The sequence below is a fragment of the Odocoileus virginianus genome, unplaced genomic scaffold, assembly GCF_023699985.2.
Source record: "Odocoileus virginianus isolate 20LAN1187 ecotype Illinois unplaced genomic scaffold, Ovbor_1.2 Unplaced_Contig_4, whole genome shotgun sequence".
NCBI classification, from domain to species: Eukaryota; Metazoa; Chordata; class Mammalia; order Artiodactyla; family Cervidae; genus Odocoileus; species Odocoileus virginianus.
In genome coordinates, this window is record NW_027224321.1 from 2,578,501 (window position 1) to 2,597,096 (window position 18,596).

General features: G+C 48.9%; 1 long non-coding RNA gene across 1 annotated transcript; it reads left to right on the plus strand.

Moving 5' to 3' along the window:
* Positions 1-11,238: 11,238 nt before the first annotated feature.
* On the plus strand, positions 11,239-15,222 carry LOC110145275 (uncharacterized). The gene is made up of 3 exons (XR_002316170.2): positions 11,239-11,556; positions 13,353-13,472; positions 14,935-15,222. It is a non-coding gene; the product is annotated as an uncharacterized lncRNA (long non-coding RNA).
* The last annotated feature ends 3,374 nt before the right edge of the window (positions 15,223-18,596 follow it).

An 18,596-nucleotide genomic window follows, 5' to 3' on the forward strand; every position in this document is an offset into this window, starting at 1 on the left:
ACTGAACAACAGTAACCACAAAATACTCTGACTCAGTGTTAGAGAGCATGCCAGAAATAAAGAGTAGGGGCCTCATTCTTTGGTTTTTAAGAGATTACTTAAGGGAAAAAAATGAGAGTGAGGGTTCGAATACTGTAATTAATAACGTAGGTTTGAGAGGGGAAAGTCCACTGGTGTGCCCTCCGAGGAGACAATCCAGTATCATCTAACCACCCCACGGGACAGCTACAAAAATGGACTATATATTTAGCTATCTTTTAAAAACTCAATAAATTTTAAAGAGTAGAAATAGCACTATGCACATTCTTTGACCACAGTGCCGTAAAACAAGCAAGATGACAAAGATACATAAATAGGAAACTGTAGCCAGCAGAAAATTAAAACAAAGCAAGACAGAATAAAACAGTCTTATGCAATGACTGGGTCAAAGACAAAATCAAAACCCCAGTTATAAACTATTAAAAGGTATCATGTTGTACAAAAATTCGGCCCGAGGGGGAATGCTGCATATTACAGTCTTGATTACCACAGTGAGAAAATTACAGCCTTGATTACAGCAGTCAGAATATGCAGCAATGAGGAGCCAGTGGAAAACATGATGGTGTGCCCATGTTCTGATAATGCAAAACTGCGTGGCCACTAAACCATGTTTATTGACATGGAAGGACGCTCATGATATTTCAGGAAGGCTAGGTGTACAGAATTCATCCCACTTTTAAAAACTATGATTATGTTTTATCTGTGGGTGGTAGGGTAACGCATGCAATTTTTTTCTTTCTGCTCATGGCTATTTTCTACTTTGTCTCCATGGACATGCATTAATTAGGTATGAAAATAGACAAACATATATAGACGAAAGAAGAGGCTAGGGTGGGGATGTGTCATGTTTCAGCCAAGAGAAGCATCCAGTGGCTTCATGTGGGTACATGCGTCTATGGAATTCACGGTGTGGGGCTTTGCTGATTTACAGTCTCCAGAGAGTTTATACCTACCACACACTCGTTCTGATACATTCTCATTAGCAAGTGTGTGACTTTCCTCTGATCATGCCCAGTTGATGATCTCCACTATTTGCATAATAACCGAAACCTGCTTACCAACTGGCAATGGTTTGAAGCTCCTGAAATGAATTGATAATGTTTATTTCCAGAAATGCGGTGGCGTGTATCAACAGGATGACTTTCTTGGTGATGTGTTCAGAATGATGGCTTCAGGGTACATAACACTCCAAAATATACTTCGGTTCAGAATCTAATAGCAGATATGGTGACTGGTAGCTGATTCAGAGGCATGGGACTGGAAGCTCTCTCCTCCAACCTTGTTATCATAATCCTTGTGTTTCCTTAGAGTGTATCCAAGATTACATCTGTGAGTACATCATGAATTCACCCACCATAGAGCATCTTCTCCCAGGGGTCCACTTTCCTGTGACCAGCTCCCAGAGCCGTGAGTGCATGAGTGACTCTACAGAGAGGACCCTAACCCAGCTAGGCCAATCAGAGGCTCTCCCCATCATTTGGAGCTGGAACCCAATGAATCTAGTTCCTGTTTGGGGAAAGAAGTAACTAAATTTGGAGCTGGCAAAGTCAAGGGGTCATTGAAACTGGACTGTGAGGGAGGGAATTCTACAGGGACGCAGAGCACCAGTGGTGTTGTAGTGAAAAGGGAAAAAGAGGAATGGGGTTTTTTCATTCCCTTTCCTGAGAACAAAGATAGAGAACAGTGAGCAGGCCTGAACAGTCCTAATTTTTACTTTAACTGTTTCTCATCTGTAGTCTGGACTTTCCAGATGGCACTTGTGTAGAGAACCCGCCTGCCAATGTAGGAGACATAAAAGACTTGGGTTCTGTCTCTGGGTTGGGAAGATCCCCTGGAGAAGGAAATGGCAGCCCACTCCAGTATCTTGCCTGGAGAATCCCATGGACAGAGGAGCCTGGCGGGCTGCGGTCCATGGGGTCACACAGAGTTGGGTGATGAACAGAGGGGACTTAGAATGCACACGCATGCACTCTGCGAACCACCCCTTGTGGTTTTTCTCTTTTTCACGTTTCAGAAAAAGGCCACAGTATATAAAAGACAATGGATCCAACTACTGACCCACCAGGCTGCCGGAGGCTACCTGACACCAGCCTATGCCTATTTTTGAAACAATGTAAGAGGAAGAAGACAAGATCCTGCATCTTTGTTCCTCATCAACCACCATGTCTGCAAACCCTCCCCTTATATAAACCCCTAGACTCCTCGTGGGAGGGGGTCACAGTTACTGAGGCATGAATCTACTGTGTTCCCCCTCTGCTGGCTGAGAATTGAAGTCCCCTTTCTATTTCCTCCAAACTCTGTCTCCGTATTTTTTATTCAGCTTTGGTGGGCAGAGAAAGCCAAGATTTTGGCCAGCAACAGCAGTCAGAGGTGATGAGGGTAGACGGAGTGTGTGGCCTAGGACGAAGTCAGTTGGGCCCCTGATGAAGCCCTTGCATACCTGCCACGGAGTTCCATGAGGCAAACCCTCGCCTCCCAGCAAACCCTCGCCTCCCAGCAAACCCTCGTTTAGGCTGGTTGGGGCTCTGCTACATGCAACCAGGCAGTTTGCAACCAGGCCAAGCATTTTGTGCTTGAAATTTAAGAAGCTCAGTTTCCATAGTAGGAAACATAAAGTGATGTGAAACTGAATGTGAAAGTGACGCTTTAACCATATACCCAAGTTTTCTCCTTAAAAATACAGCAGCGCGCAAACCTTATCAACAGATTGAAAAAAATTTTCTGTAAAACAAACAAACAAAAAACAATAGTGGCATACATCTGTGGGTTTATACAATTCAAGAATGATTTCGACTTGATCACAACGAAGCGTTCAGGGAATAGTTGTAGAAAAGTGATGTCATGAACTAGAAATGTCAAACAACAAAATATCCAGTTAGGAATCGTAACACACGACATAGCAGCTGTGAAAAGACCAGTCAGTCTTAAGAAGGAGCAGCTGTGAAAAGACCAGTCAGTCTTAAGAGGAGTAATGGAGTGACTGGGTCCAGGGCTTCCATCTAGCATTGTTAGATTTAGCAAATGAGCATACAACACACTGAGTTAAACTTGATTCCCAGATAAACATCAAGCAACATTTTTAATGTAAGTCTATCTTAAATATTGTATGAGCTACACTAAAAAAAAAATTCATTGATGATCTGAAATTAAAATTGAACTGGGCGTCCTTTATTTTATCTGGCAAACCTACCCCAATCCCAAGAAGCTTAGTTTGTTTTCAAAGGTAATATTCATTGAATAGCCTTTGACGTTCTCACTTAAGACATTTTTGGCCTTCATAACTGTTTCATATAATTCCTTTTCTCTAAAAGGCATCCTCAGTAACAGGCTTTGTGTGTAGAGAATTGCAACTCTATCCATGTAGAGTGACGTGATGTTGCAAATGACTCTGGTCTGCTGAAGGCAAACTGCAATCCAGTTTCCAGATGTTTGGTGTTGCCTGTAAATTTCCTTTTGGAAGCAGCCTGTGAGGGCACCTTGGGAGGGTGGGTTAAGTCAAGCAGAAATTTTGATAAATACTCTTCCATCCCCAAACCAAGTAGTATTTGAGAACCTCAAAACCTCAACAGCCTTCCCCCTCCAGGAAGGTTATTTATTGAATTTATGTTTAATAACATAATCTAAGCTGTTTTCAACTTCTTTGTTGCTGTTTGGTCTCACATGGTGGAAACCAGTCACCTTGGTACCCATCTCCTTCCTGAGCTGTTTTGGGGAAGGTGAGAAGACTTATCATGTATTTTCCTACTGGAACTCTGGGCCCCAGGCTCATCATGTGCTGGAAAATCCCAGTGGTATGAACATTTCTATGTTATTATTGTTTTATGCAAAGATACTATTTCATCTTATTTTCTCCACCGTACCCAATCTGACCGGGGCAGAGATGCCAGCTGGGGCTCCAGGGCTGGGGGAATTGTCTTCCTACTGCTTGGCCGAAAGGCAGCAGTAAGATGCCCGTCTCAGAGCAGGAGAGTCCAGCGAAAGAGGTGCTTGGTTTACTAACAAGGAACCGTCAGATCCCTTCTTTGCCTGAGCTTCTATCTAACTGTGGGAGGGGCATGACTTCTCTCAACCAACCTCGGGCTTGCTCATACCTGGGCTGCAGCAAACATGCCCATAATCACTCCCTAACCCCCGTCCCTGCCACCAGCCCTAAGGCAGCTCCTTCTCAGGCCTTCTTCCCATCTAAGTCACCCTTCTGTCCATCAAAGCCAAACAAGTAGAACTTACTTATAAAAACCAAATGCAACTTTCCTTTTACTGCGACTCAGCCCACCACGGCCCCAGGCTGGCAGGAGGGGCCTAGGAGGGGGACAGGAGGGGAGGAAGCTGGCCAGTGAGTGCGGTCCATTTACAGGAGGCTCAGGCTGGATGCCTCTCCCCTGACACTTCAGTCGCAGATGCCAGGCTGGGGGGCAGACCGCATGGGGCATGCACAGACCAGCGTCATCAGGATGGAAATGAACCACCTGGCTTCTGGGCCAGGGTCACCAGAGGGAGAAAACTGAGGCTTGGGGGGAGAACACAGCAGAGTCCCACACCAGCAGCTCCCACTTCTTTCTCTCTCTCTTTTTTTAAAGTCAGCTCGAAGGATCAAGTGTTCCCAACAATCCCAATAAAGCTGCCTGGTACTAAGAAAGATAATCACTTCCACAGGCTGATGCTGCTCAGAGGGATCAGGCTGAAGGCAGCCAGCTCTGTTCCCAGAATTCTGCCTTCCAGCTCCATGAGCTTTGGGGATCTTCAGCCCAGAAATTTTGCAACCACTGGGCTCATCATGGGATACCAATGAACTGGAAATTGAACTGTGCTTTTCCCATGTAGTTTGTATTAATAGCTAAGGAGATAGCTGTGTCTGAGCTGCAGCGCCCATGTTCTCTGATCCCCTAGAGAAGTTACAGGGAGGGTGTTCACTCATGGGACACCCCGTTCTGGCCCCTCACCTGATTGTGGTGCCAAGCTCACAGGGAGCATCTTTACCTGATTTCACAGAGGAGGACCGGATGGGGTGAGCCAAGCAGCTGATAAGTTTGCGCTGTTGGTGAGAGGATTTGGATCCTGTCTCTGTGGCTCTCCACCCTGAGCCAGCTGTACTTCTTAATTTCCAACACCATCAAGACCCCAGAAACCTGCAAATGGTGCAGTTTTATTAACTGAATGCAAGTTTGTGTGCCTGATGCACAGTGAGGCCAAATGAAATGTCAGCGTTTGGGGCAGAGAAAGGGCCAAGGAGACAGGAGGCTCCTGTACCCAAACCCCTACACTCCTCAGAGGGTTTCAGCAAAGCAGTTTTTAAAGTGCTTTGAATATTCAGAGCTGCGGGGAGGGCGTGATTAGTTGTTGCAAACTTTAGGGTACAGGAGTCCATTGTTCTTGCAGTTGTCCACATAGGTCAGGTCACTATATTCCCTTAAACCTCCAGCAGGAAAAATGTTATTCTCTGTTCTGCAGCTTTGTTTATCTATCTGAATGTGTGTGTTATACCTTTAAAGGTCAGAGCCTTGAGAATGGGCTATCCTGTATATTTCAGGCTGTAGGCAACATTCTTTGACAAAAGGTGCGGAGCCAGCATGACTCAGCACAGGAGAAGAAACAGGTCTAACGTGGAGTCATATTTGTTCTTCCCTATTACAGTTTTCTTTTTTCCAGTAGTCATATACAGATGTGAGAGTTGGATCATAAAGAAGGCTGAGTGCCAAAGAATTGATGCTTTCAAATTTTGGTCTTAAGACTCTTGAGAGTCCTTTGGACAGCAAGGAGATCAAACCAGTCAGTCCTAAAGGAAATCAACTCTGAATATTCATTGGAAGGACTGATGCTGAAGCTGAAGCTCCAATGCTTTGGCCACCTGATGTGAAGAACTGACTCATTGGAAAAGACCCTGATGCTGGGAAAGATTGAAGGCAGGAGGAGAAGGGGGCGACAGAGGATGAGATGATTGGATGGCATCACCAACTCAATGGTCATGAGTATGAGCAAACTCTGGGAGATAGTTAAAGACAAGGAAACCTGGTGTGCTGCAGTCCATGAGGTCGCAAAGAGTAGGACAGGACTGAGCAACTGAGCAACAAATTAAAGCTTCTGTAGTGGCAAGTTCTGAAAGCAAGAGGCTAGAAAATATTAGTGACAGAAATAACTGGAGAAAGAGTGCTTTTGTGCTATTCCACTTCTAAAGCTTGCAGACTCTGTTATTTTGGGTTCTTCTATTCCCTGGTTTTGATTTACTAGACTTGACTAAGAATAAAGAGGGTGTGGATCCTTTTTGGAAGGAGATCTTATTCTTGTCTCTGCGGACTTGAGAAAAAAAGAAGTGAATGCAGAGACACCTTGATCTGCCAGTTTTTGGGAAGCTAGTGCCTATAAAAGTAAGTTGGACTTGCTTCAGAAAAAAAGCAAAGCAACTTCATAAATCCTGGAGCTTGAGGCTGGTGCTTGTCATTGGAGGAACTTCTCTGTTCCCTCTAAGTCACTCTTTGAGCCAGGAGACTCAACTCAGGGCGAATTCTAATTCTCATCCACCTATGTGGTATGTGGGGTTGATCACCAACCTTGGTTTTGCACAAGAGCAAATTAAGGTAGATGAGACCTGCCAAAGGTCATGCCTGCCATGAGTGGTGGCTCTGGGATGTAGCTGCCAGTGTTAATTTCCAAAAAAGCCTCTTTGGGGACTTCCCTGGTGGTCCAGTGGTTGAGACTCCATGCTTCCACTGCAGGGGCACGGATTTGATCCCTGGTCCAGGAACTAAGATCCCACAGGCTGCACATTGCCAAAAAATAGAAAAAAGAATTTTTTAAAAATAAAAAATGTATCTTTGTCTGCAATTAGAGACAAAATGGTAAGTGCAGTCTGTATCTAGTCTCCAGTTTTTAAACTTTCTCCCTAATTGTGAATTTTGTCCTTTTTGAGTACCCAAGAGGCTTCCTCTCTGGGACCTTTTCTCCCCCAGGAGAAGAGAATAAGGCTCCTCCCTGCTGCCACTTGCCTGCTGTGGACCACGGTGGCCTAATAACTCAGTCCTGTGCTCTCTGAGCTGGAGAAGAATCTGGATTTGGGGCATCCTAGGTCTTTCCCTTCATAGGATGATGTCTAAACTCTCTGACCACCTCTTTCTTGGTCCTCCATAAAGTGGAATCACAGTGTCTGCCTCTTGGGATTTCCGTAAGGATTAAATAAGAAAATTCTGTAGATTTTTGGCATGGTGCCTAACACATAGAATGAATTCACTTTTTAATAGATAGTACTAATAATAATAGATTAATAACCTTTGTGTATTTCAGCCATTGTGTTGTGTATATTTCAGCCTTTTTTTTTTTTTTACTTTGACCATATATTTCCATTTTAAGCCTTTCACCTCCACCAGGATTAAAGGATCTCTGCATCCATGAGCAGAGAGACCCCTGTGAGTGTCTCCTGTGAGTAGAGAGACCCCCATCCCTTCATGAATAAGGCTTAGATGCATGGGGACAGGGAAGGACTGCCCAGCCCAGTCACTGACCTGGCTTGGCGCTGACATGATAGATGCTGGATGATAGGCAGTTCTAGTACATTCCAGCCCATGAGTCAACCTGGTGGGCAGCACATGGTGTTTCCCTGGGGGCAGCCCACTTTTTTGTGCCTCTTATAAGATGGAGGTACTGGAAGCCTGCCTTCCTGGGATGCTGGAAACCTAGTTTCAGAAGCTTCTGGGGTAGAAGAAGGCTGATCTTTTATTCCTAAATTTATGTCAGTTATAATCCCAACCTCAGATGTCCAAGGCAGAAGAAGGTGCATCCACCCTGCCTTCCCTTGGCAGTCTCTGCCGAGAGGATGCCCCGGGCCAGCCGGGCCTGTCTCCACCACCATCTGTGTGTGAGGACCTAACATCCACCTGGGGGCTCCCCCCAGACATCCAGGGTGAAGTATGACACTTGCTCCACCTCCTTCTGGTCTTATCCCTGACCAGGCCTCTGGGCCTGGAATTCCTTGCTGTGGATGGTCTCTGGGCTCTTCCTCCTGCTTCCTCTCTGAATGAACCCCAGGGAGAGAGCATTTGCAGCGGCTTCCTGCCCGTGTGCCCCAGGCCTCCATCCACGCAGCTACTCCAGCTAGGTCCTCAGCACTGTGGCCCCTCGGCTCCTCGCATCCCCTGCCCACTCATGGACGGATCTTACATCCTCCATCTTTCAGCTTCTCCACATGCCCAGGGTCCCTGCAAGAGACTGTTTTCCCTGCCCCACCCGGACCCACCACCTCCTGTCACTACATAACAGTGAGGCTGATGCCTTACAAGAATTCCTATTTTCCTTCTCCTTAAAGCCATCCACAAGCTCAAGATTGTATTTGGAATAAAATCCCAACTCCTCACCATGGCTATTCCCTGCCCCCTCTGGCCCTGCCTCTTTCCTGAGCACCCCTGGGTCCCTCCCCGATCCGTTCCATGTCTGTTCTGATCACTAATCATGCTAAGGGCCCCTTGGGCAGGGCAGAGCCTTCCTGCTCACTCCTGAGTCCGCGGTCAGCAGAGCCGGGCCCAGAGCGGAGCCGGGCCGTTACCTGCGGGGTGGCGGGTGCAGCTGGAGCTCACCGTGTCGGCAGGTGAGCTGAGGGCAGGGCTGTGTCCACGCGCTGCGTCTGTGGCCCTTTTCCCAGCGCAGAGGCAGTGCCCACCACCTCAGCCCCCAAATCCAGCACCGTTTCCTCTCTCAGCCCCAGTTCCTGTTTTATAATTATGTCCAAAACAGCACACAAACTGATGGTCAGGCAGAGGCTTAAACACACAGGCCCTGAGGAAGCAGTGTCACCACTCATGCTCCTCGTGCCTCCCTATGTGTGTGTTCCTGTGTGTGCACCTCTGTGTATGTGCGTGTGCCTGTGTGCACATGCGTGGCCTCTACATGTGCGTGTGTATGTGTGCGCCTCTGTGCACACCTCTGTGCGTGTGCATGCCTGTGTGTACATGGGTGTGCCTCTGCGTGTGCTTGTGTATGTGTGCGCCTCTGTGCACACCTCTGTGCGTGTGTGCCTGTGTGTACATGGGTGTGCCTCTGCGTGTGCTTGTGTATGTGTGCGCCTCTGTGCACACCTCTGTGTGTGTGTGCCTGTGTGTACATGGGTGTGCCTCTGCGTGTGCTTGTGTATGTGTGCGCCTCTGTGCACACCTCTGTGTGTGTGTGTGCCTGTGTGTACATGTGTGTGCCTCTGCGTGTGCTTGTGTAGGTGTGTGCCTGTGTATGTGTGTGCCTGTGTGCACACCTCTGTGTGTGTGTGTGCACCTGTGTGTACATGTGTGTGCTTGTATATGCATGTGCCTGTGTTCCTCTGTGTATATGTGTGCCTGTGTGTACATGCGTGTGCCTCTGCATGTGCTTGTGTAGGTGTGTGCCACTGTGCACACCTCTGTGTGTGTGCATGCCTGTGTGTACACGTGTGTGCTTCTGCATGTACTTGCGTATGTGTGTGCCACTGTGCACACCTCTGTGTGTGTGTGTGCCTGTGTATGTGTGTGCCTGTGTGTTCCTCTGTGGATGTGTGTGCCTGTGTGTACACATGTGTGTGCCTGTGTATGCGTGTGCCTGTGTGTTCCTCTGTGGCTGTGTGTGCCTGTGTGTACATGTGTGTGCCTGTGTATGCGTGTGCCTGTGTGTTCCTCTGTGGCTGTGTGTGCCTGTGTGTACATGTGTGTGCCTGTGTATGCGTGTGCCTGTGTGTTCCTCTGTGGCTGTGTGTGCCTGTGTGTACACATGTGTGTGCCTGTGTATGCGTGTGCCTGTGTGTTCCTCTGTGGCTGTGTGTGCCTGTGTGTACACATGTGTGTGCCTGTGTGTGCCTGTGTATGCATGTGCCTGTGTGTTCCTCTGTGGATTCCTGGTTGTGCATGTGTGTGCCTCTGTGTGCACCTGTACAGTATGTGTGTGCCTGTGTGTTCCTATGTGAGTTCATGTGTAGACATGAGTGTGCCTCTGAGTGTGTGTGTGCATGTGCCCAGCTCTCTGCACTGCTCGCTCAGAGTTGTGTCTCCTGTTTGGACCAGAGCTGGCCCCCCTCTTAGGCCTGGGCCGGAACTCTGGGCCCCCAGAGGAGGCTGACCTATGGATGTGAACCCTGATATGTGAGCCTCGGGCTGTCTGATGACCGTGCTGGGGCCCGCGGCAGCCTCTGCTCCATGCAGGCCTTTCTTAACCTGCCGTGGAAGCTTCTCCCTTCCCTCCAGCCTCGGTTGGGAAGCTGCTTCCAGACAGGAAGTGGGGACGGGGGAGTCTCTGTGGTCATTCAGGCTTTTCTGGGCGTGTGGGGCTTGTCAACGCTTGGCCAGGATCCCAGGCAACTGGGGTGAGGAACTGAGAGTGTTGGGGTGTCAGCCAGTGGAAATGAGGATGGAGGGCAGGAGCACGCGGAGGCCAGGGCAGAGCCAGGGTGGCCCCACGGGATGCCTGCGGGGAAGGAGGAGGGCCGGTGAAGTCAGGTTCTGATGTGCGGTGTCTGGGCTAAAAGGCAGAGAGCACAGAGGACTCAGTGGAAGATTCTCGAACAGAGTGCAGAGAGTCTCAGTGTCCCTGGCCAGGGCAGCCAGTCTCCAGCAGGGACAGCTCTGAAGGATCCAGCCTGTGCCCGGACAGAGATGACACCCCACTGGTCCCCACACACCCAGAAAGTTTGTGAAGGAAAACACGCATCTTGCCCTGGGATATGACAGCTCTCTTTGGGACTTCAAGTCAGCAAAGCTTCAGTCTGTACATTGCATGTGAATAAATGTGCAAAGGGAGCGGGGATCTTGTGTTTCTCTCATTGCCAATCTCATTGTATCAGGACCCTGGGCCCGCCCTCTCCTCTTGCAGATTGATATCAGACTGGACATCTGCCCATGGCCAGCTGCCGCCAGCCCCCTCCTTATCTGGCCTATTGTCCAGGACGTGAGGCCGGGGACTGCGGGGGTGTCCCCTGTCACTGTCACCATCCCTGAGGGCTGAGTTTTTCTCTGTCATTCAGCACCAGGAAACTCATCCGTGGAGACGAAACTACCAGTGGTTCCTTTTGCAAAACATCCGTAAAGCTCTAATTTGTCCTGAGCTTTGGATTTTCACTCTTCTTGGCTTTTTAAAGAGGAGTCAGAGGTGTCATTCGGTTCTTACAGAGACGATCGCAGAAAATGTGTCCACGCTTCCTCTCTTCCCGTTTCGTCTTCTGCAAGAACAATCCCAAGGTCTCCACCTATTTCCAGAGAGTTCCTGATCGCTGTGGGAATAGGGTGATGTTTGGGAAAGCATTCTGGTTTCCAGGGCAATGTGTGTGCGGGGAGGGGCTGTGAAATGTGGCTGGGAACGGGTGTTATAGGAAGGACCACACTGCAGAGGAAGCCGCCACACCTGATAAATGGCTTTGTTGGGTTTTTTCTGATGCTATGAGGTGGTTCTCTCCAGCCCCACAGCTATCCGGGCTGCACCCTCTCCTCTCCCTCAGCATGACAGGGCCACAGGGGACTCGAGACCTGGAAGTGGACACCAGACTTGGAGAAGCTCCCTGCCCTGTCCCTGGGACCTCAGGTATCAGGGATGCTCCTCTAGAGGGTCTGTGGGGTCTATGGGGAGAAGGCAGGTCATGTTCTCAAGTGGAGGGGGTCCAGGAACACTGACTTGGGGTCAAACTATTTTGAACTGGTTTGAGTTCAAGCAGATGCATTTGCAAAAATGTGACAGGCAGTCTTGCTATAGAAATAAACATGGGGAAAGCCTAGTAGCTCGGGGACCACCTGGCAGACACGCTCAGCTGACAACAGGCACTCGATTCACTTCCTGATTGGCGCCTCCAATTCTGAGCTGGGGGAGTTGCTCACAATATCCTATAGAGTAAACTTATTCATTGCAAGCTGAAAACAATCATATGGCTTCTTTATAAGCACATGTGTCAGGTGGAATGCCCAAGTTGAAAGGGAGTTATTTTTGGCCTGGGATTCAAAGGAGGGCCCTCCAGTGTACGCATGTATTCATTCATTCATTCAAGTGTTCACTGAGCTCCTTCTCAGGGATGCTGAAACAGACTGTGATGACACCCTGGAGCCCCTCGTCCTGAGGATGCAGATGGCAGGCAGCTCTCCTTTTCTGAAACCCCCTCAATATCGAGATTCCTTGCAGTTGTGTTTTGAGTGCTTGCTTAATGGTCATCTTCTCTGAGGAGTCAGCGCTCAGCCCAGCACAGAATGATTTCCAAATTTCCATCTTCTTTTACATTTACTTGTGTTGGCTGTAGCCCCCAGCATGTTGAAGCTGAACTTGTTGGCACCGTTCACACACTAGAAGCCGCTGGCTCAGAGCCCAGCATTTAGCATTCTCCTCGTTCCAGCCTCTCCATCTCTGGGCCTATGCTCACCAGGGACCATGCCACTGCCACGCACCTGCCTCCCTTACCTGGGGTCAGGCTCCGCCTCCAGCTCCCTCAGTCTGTACCACTCATTTCTTTGATTCCAGTTCAGAAATGTCCCCTGACCCAGCCTGTGGTCTCTTCTCGTGGGGATGCAGCCCAGTCTTTGCCTCGGGGCTTCTGGTGAGGAGTGAGCCCATCAGCCCTGTGTAGGGGAGGATGGCCCAGCCCACTGCACACCTGAGGGATGTCACCAGCCAGGTGAGGCCTCAAGGCAAAGAGGACCTTTCTCCCTGCGCTCATTCTGGCCTTGCAAAAACGGAAGAGTTTTCTCTTCTGTTGCATTTGCTCACAGAGGAGGCCTGAGGACTTGAACTTGCCCCTCTTCATCCCTGAATCCTGCCCTTCTGGGCCTTGGGGAAGCCCTTGATTGAATTAGGAGGACGTGGGCCACGGCTTTGACTTCTACAGCAGCATCCGATAGGGCCAAAGGCCCAGATGACCCACCTGCTGGAGACTGAGAGGGTCACTAGAAGATGACCAGTGATACTGTGGCCCAGCCATTGCGGGTGGCCTCTGATTCTCACTCTGGATGGTCCCGCCAGGGACCTTCATCCCAACACTGGGCAGCTTTAGACCCTGCAGGGGAGGGATTGGAGGCACAGGAGACCCTGGGGTCCTCTGAAGGTGTCAAGGTGCCGAGCAGGAAAGAAGTTGAGGAGGAAGCTTGCCGGACAGGGAGGCAGGGCTGTGGGAGAGGCGGTGGCCTCACGGGGGCCTGCCGTCCCGTCAGGGCTCTGAGAACGGCACTGCGGCAGGCCTGCTGTGCGGGGTGAGCCAGGGCTGCGGGGAACTCTGGGTCCCCTTCTGCCCGCCATCTGCCTGGACACCTGACTTCCGGGGGTCTGGAGGAGCAGGTGGCTCGGGGATCCTGGGGCTCACCCACCACCAGCTCGGTTCTAACTGCTCCACAGCCCCCCAGGTGAGCTTTTTAGGTCAAGGAAGACGGTTGAGTTTGAAAAAGGCAGAGAAAAGAAGATCTCATCCTCCTGATGTGAGAAGAGTGATGGAGGCAAGGAAAGGCATGTGATGATGATGCAAGGTAAATGGGTGGGTGAATGGGTGGATGGGTGGGAGGGTGAATGGGTGGGTGGATAGATGGAACAGGTACCACCAGCTCCATGAGTCTGGCTGTGGTGGGGATATCTTGAGAACTCTGCTTTGGGAACTCATTGTGGCAGCAGTGTATGCAACGGTGCAGAAGGAGATGGAGAGGGGGGAGGAGGACTTGGAAGCCTATTTCCATATCCCAGATTCATGATATACCGTGTACACCCCGCAATGGCAAACATGTGAATGGAAACTAAAGAATGAGACAGGAAGGCATTCTGAAGGAATAAACAGTGACTGATGGTGACTGCAGCCACGAAACTAAAAGATGCTTGCTCCTTGGAAGGAAAGCTATGACAAATCTAGACAACATATTAAAAAGCAGAGACATCACTTTGCCAACAAAGGTCCATATAGTCAAAGCTATGGTTTTTCCAGTAGTCATGTATGGATGTGAGAGTTGGACCATAAAGAAGGCTGAGCACCAAAGAACTGATGCTTTCAAACTGTGATGCTGGAGAAGACTCTTGAGAGTCCCTTGGACAGCAAGGAGATCAAACCAGTCCATTCCTAAGGAAATCAACTCTGAATATTCATTGAAAGGACTGTTGCTGAAGCTGAAGCTCTAATACTTTGGCCACCTGATATGAAGGGCTGACTCATTATTGGAAAAGACCCTGATGCTGGGAAGGATAGAAGGCAGGAGGAGACTGGGATGACAGAGAATGAGATGGTTGGATGGCATCACTGACTCGATGGACTTGAGTTTGAGCAAGCTCCGGGAGCTGGTGATGGATAGGGAAGCCTGGTGTGCTGCAGTCCATGGGATCACAAAGAGTCGGACATGACTTAGCGATCGAACACCACCACCACCACTTGATTAGCAGAGCAGAAAGACAAAGCGGGGCAAGTCTGAGCAACTCTGCAAAGGTGACCCCAGGGTCCCAGCTCTGGGATGGGAGCTGCCATTAGCCAGAATAGGGTGATTCAGACGAGAAGCAGGGTTGGGGAAAATGAAAGAGTGTGAGTTCAGACATGCTGAACTTAGTAAACACCTTCTTGTAAGAGTATCACATGTTCTACAAAGTGATCTAAGGCAGTTAACAAAAAGCTACATGCCCCGCAAGCAAAGGAGGTTAGGAAGCTGGGACTACTGGGAGACAGGATGAAGCTTGCAAGGCTTCTGGAAGTCAGCCTAGGAGCCTTTCCTGGCTTGTCAATAGTCAGAACAAAGGGGAGACCCCTCCACCCCACAGGGCTTGTGGGAGGATCAGGGAAACAGTTCATGCTTGAAGCAGCCTTGGACAGGCAGAGAGAGCCTATACATGTTCCCTCTTCCTATTGTTAATTCTCCTTATATTTTTTATATATGTATTACCCACCTGATAGAGGGTTAAGATTCTTGAGGGGAGGGGCTGTGTCTCATTACAAACTCTTTCTGCCCCCACCCGCAGCTCTAGCATACAGTCACCCTTCACTGCATGGAGCCGTTGAGGCTGGCAGATCACTGCAGAAATGACCTGGAGCCCCTGACGTCTGATCCTTTCTTGCACATCTGCTTCTGGCACAAAAGGGGAGCCCCTGCCGTGATGAGAACTCAGCAGCAGTTAGCTCCAGAGCAGTCCGCATGATCATCTTCTCCCCTGGTGCAGGCGTGCGAGGCTTGGCACGTTTCTGGAAACAGAAATAAGTGGGAGTTATGTGGGCAGAGCAAGGATTTATAAAGTCTGCTGAAGGTTTTATTTAGTGTGAAATAATTCCTCGCTTTATTTTCTTAAGCTTTTCCTTAGCAGTGAGCACCCACAGCCATGCTTAACTTAATAATCCATTTGCTTATCATGCACTGTGGCTTCCAGTCCTAAAACCTCCTAGAATTTGCACTGAAAGTTATCCGAGGTAAACATACCCCGTGTCATCCTTTCAAAACTGGCCACTTGGGGTTTCAGCTGGTGGATGTGGCATGTGTTTTATTATGATTCCTCTTGCTATCCATGTGAGTCTTTTATCACTGAAAATTAGTAAATGTTTGATTGAAAAAGATTTACAGGCCCTTAAAAATGCACCTGGTTCAACAAGGACCTACTGTAGTAGCACAGGGAACTCTGCTCAGTATTATGTGACAGCCTGGATGGGAGGGGAGTTTGGGGGAGAACCGATACATGGATACATTGGCTGCGTGGCTGTTCGCCTGAAACTGTCACAATAGTGTTTGTTAATTGGCTATGTGCCAATGCAAAGGAAAAAGCTAAAAAAAAAAATGCACCCAGTTTTATTTTTCGGTTACTTGAAGACTGATTTTTGAATAGTAAATGCCTGCAATAATTACCTATTCTTTCCAGAAGTTTTTTGGAGTATATAACTTTTGCTGGGAACTCAGAGGATCTATACTTAACCAAATCTCCACTTCTGTGCGTAGACACGAAGATTCATCTGCCCCCTCCCACCCAGGAATGAGGCCTGGGTATTACTGCTTGCTCTGCATAGTCCCATGTGACCTTTGATCTTTGGGGCCATTGCTAATTTTATGGTTTATTCAACTCGAAGTATCAGACAACTGTGAAGTGCTGACTCAGGAAAGAAAGCCAGAGCAGAATGGCCTATGCTGCCTAGCCACCCTCCTTAACAAGCCTCTCGAGGGATACAAATATTTGCACAGCAAACTGCACCTTCTAAGGCTATGGACTCAAGAAATTCTTCTTCTGAGTGCCTGAGATGCTCAGGGATTCTGGCAACCTGCCTGGAAAGGTAGAGGTGGACAATCTATCCTCTTTGACTGGCCTTGAGTTGCTCTGCACACACCAGAGAAAAAACACAGAAAAATATCCCACTCTCCATGAGAAGCATGTGGATCTGATTCCTCCTAGAATAATTGAGAGAAGATCTCTGGAGTGAGTTGATACAAATGCATTCCTTGTGTTGTGTGTGTGTGTGTGTGTGTTAAATGCACTGCTTCTTCCTTGACCTAAGTTGACTGTATAACTAATCTTAAGTGAGAAGCAGATATCCTAGAGTTTCAAGATCCAGGACGGTGCTCACAAGTCCACTAGGGTGGCAGAAGGAGCTGAGAATAAGAACTGTTGGAAACAGAGAAGAAAGGAACCGAAATGAGCCCAGGAGATGGCTTCATCTTCCTTCCTTCTTTCTGTCTCTTTTAGGAGAGACGGAGAGTGGACCCAAGGACAGAAGTATTGAATTACAGACCTCGGGAGCTTGTTGAAAACCCTCAGTATGGAGATGAGAGAGAAGGCATGCAGCCCTGCCCTAGAGCAGGGAGCTGACCTTAGTGAGTGTCGGCGAGGACAGGGCCACGCGCTCCTGAAGCTCCTCGGACGTTATTTCCCCTGTCCCTGCCAGAGCCATGCAGCCTCCTGGTGCCCACGGCAGAGAAGGCTAGGAGAGGGAGCTGGATCTAGGACTTGCCAGGGTTGTCACAGGTACTTTCCCAGTTGCAACTGTTGATTGCTCAAAACAACCCTTCAGGGCAGAGTGTGGTCTGTGATTGAGGAAACCAGGCAAGGAGGTTAAGCAGCTTGCCCCAGGCTAGCCAGCCTGGGAATAGAAGCCAGGACTTCAGTCCAGGCTGAATCCAAAGCCAGCTGGCTTTCAAGGCCTGCCGCGTCGGTGTGCCTCCAAGAGGTTGACCTGCAGCCTTGGGAAGGATGGCTAGTGGGGTGGCGTTGGGGCCCCTCAGGAAGAGGGGGGACGGGGACTTGACTTGGGGACAGGAAGTAGAAGGAAGAGCACTGACGCTGGGGAACTATGTACATACGGGAATTTAACGTCTCAGTTAATTTCTACAAATGCCCGTCAAGGGCCAGAATATTCTTATTTTGCTGGCACAGAAGTAGCCATCTTGCCTAAGTTCACATGACAAGTAGGTCGTGGATCTGGGAACTGTGCTCAGGAAATCTGATTCCAAAATCCCTGCTTTTTAAAAAAAATTTAATTGAAATATAGTTGATTTACAATATTATGTTAGTTTCAGGTGTACAGCAAAGTGATTCGTTTACACACCTATATATGTGAGTGTGTCTGGAGGTCATGCCTGTGATTTCAGCCTTTGGAGAAAACTAGGGAAAAAAGCTGGGGCCAAAGACAATTGACGCAGAGAGGGAGGAGAAAGAGGACAGTGCCAATCTTACAGGAAGAAGCAGGCGGTCCCTAGAGACTGGAGCTGGGCAGGCAGCTGTGGCTAGTAACCGCATTTAGGAGGCACTGCCTCTCTGAAGTCGTAGGAAGAATTTGGGGAAACAGAAAATAGGGTTAATAGCAGTGTGACTTCTGAATGTTGCTTTTCCTTCTGGTGCTATCCTGACCCCATTTAGCACTTCAGATTATCCAGGGGCTTGGCTGCAGTGAATACTGTAGTGGCTGAATGGTGAACAATCTGCCTGGATCCCTGGGTTGGGAAGATCCCCTGGAGAAGGGAATGGCTATCCACTCTAGTATTCTTACCTGGCAAATCCCATGGACAGAGGAGCCTGGCAGGCTACACTCCACGGGGTTGTAAAGAGTTGGACACATATCCATGTACATGCATAAGTGCATATATGTGTATGTCTATATATTTACATTCTCTTCCATTCTAGGTTATTATGTAGTCTCCCCCCTCCCCTTTTTTTTTGCTTGGTGTTGCACTGTGGCTGTGTCTTTCTCCTGCAACAGACAGAGGAGGCCCCACTCCAGGGACTGGCCCGCCCTTCAAATCTGAGGATGGTTCTCGCACAGAAGGGGACTCCTTGTCCCACTCCTCGTCTCTGGTGGGGTTGGGGTCTCCCTGGCTGCTCTGGGTGGGCTCAGTGGTGAACAGGGGAGTCCAACGTGAGTCCTAAAGACAAATCGAGGGCAGCCTCTATCTAGGCTGTACTTGGACATCTGTCCTCAGAGTAACTCCTGGTTGTGAGACTGGTGTGTGATTTAGAAAAGCATGTGAACTGTCAACATCATATAAATTTCCACGCCTTTGAGCGGACCATAAAAGATATTCTTGCTGAAGGCTCATGATCTGTGTTACAAGGCAGGCGCTGTCAATCCAGCAGGCTATATCTCATGGAATCTTGTGAGTCCAGAGGAAAGGGCACCTTCTTAATTTAATTTCTATTTAAACCTAGTTGTA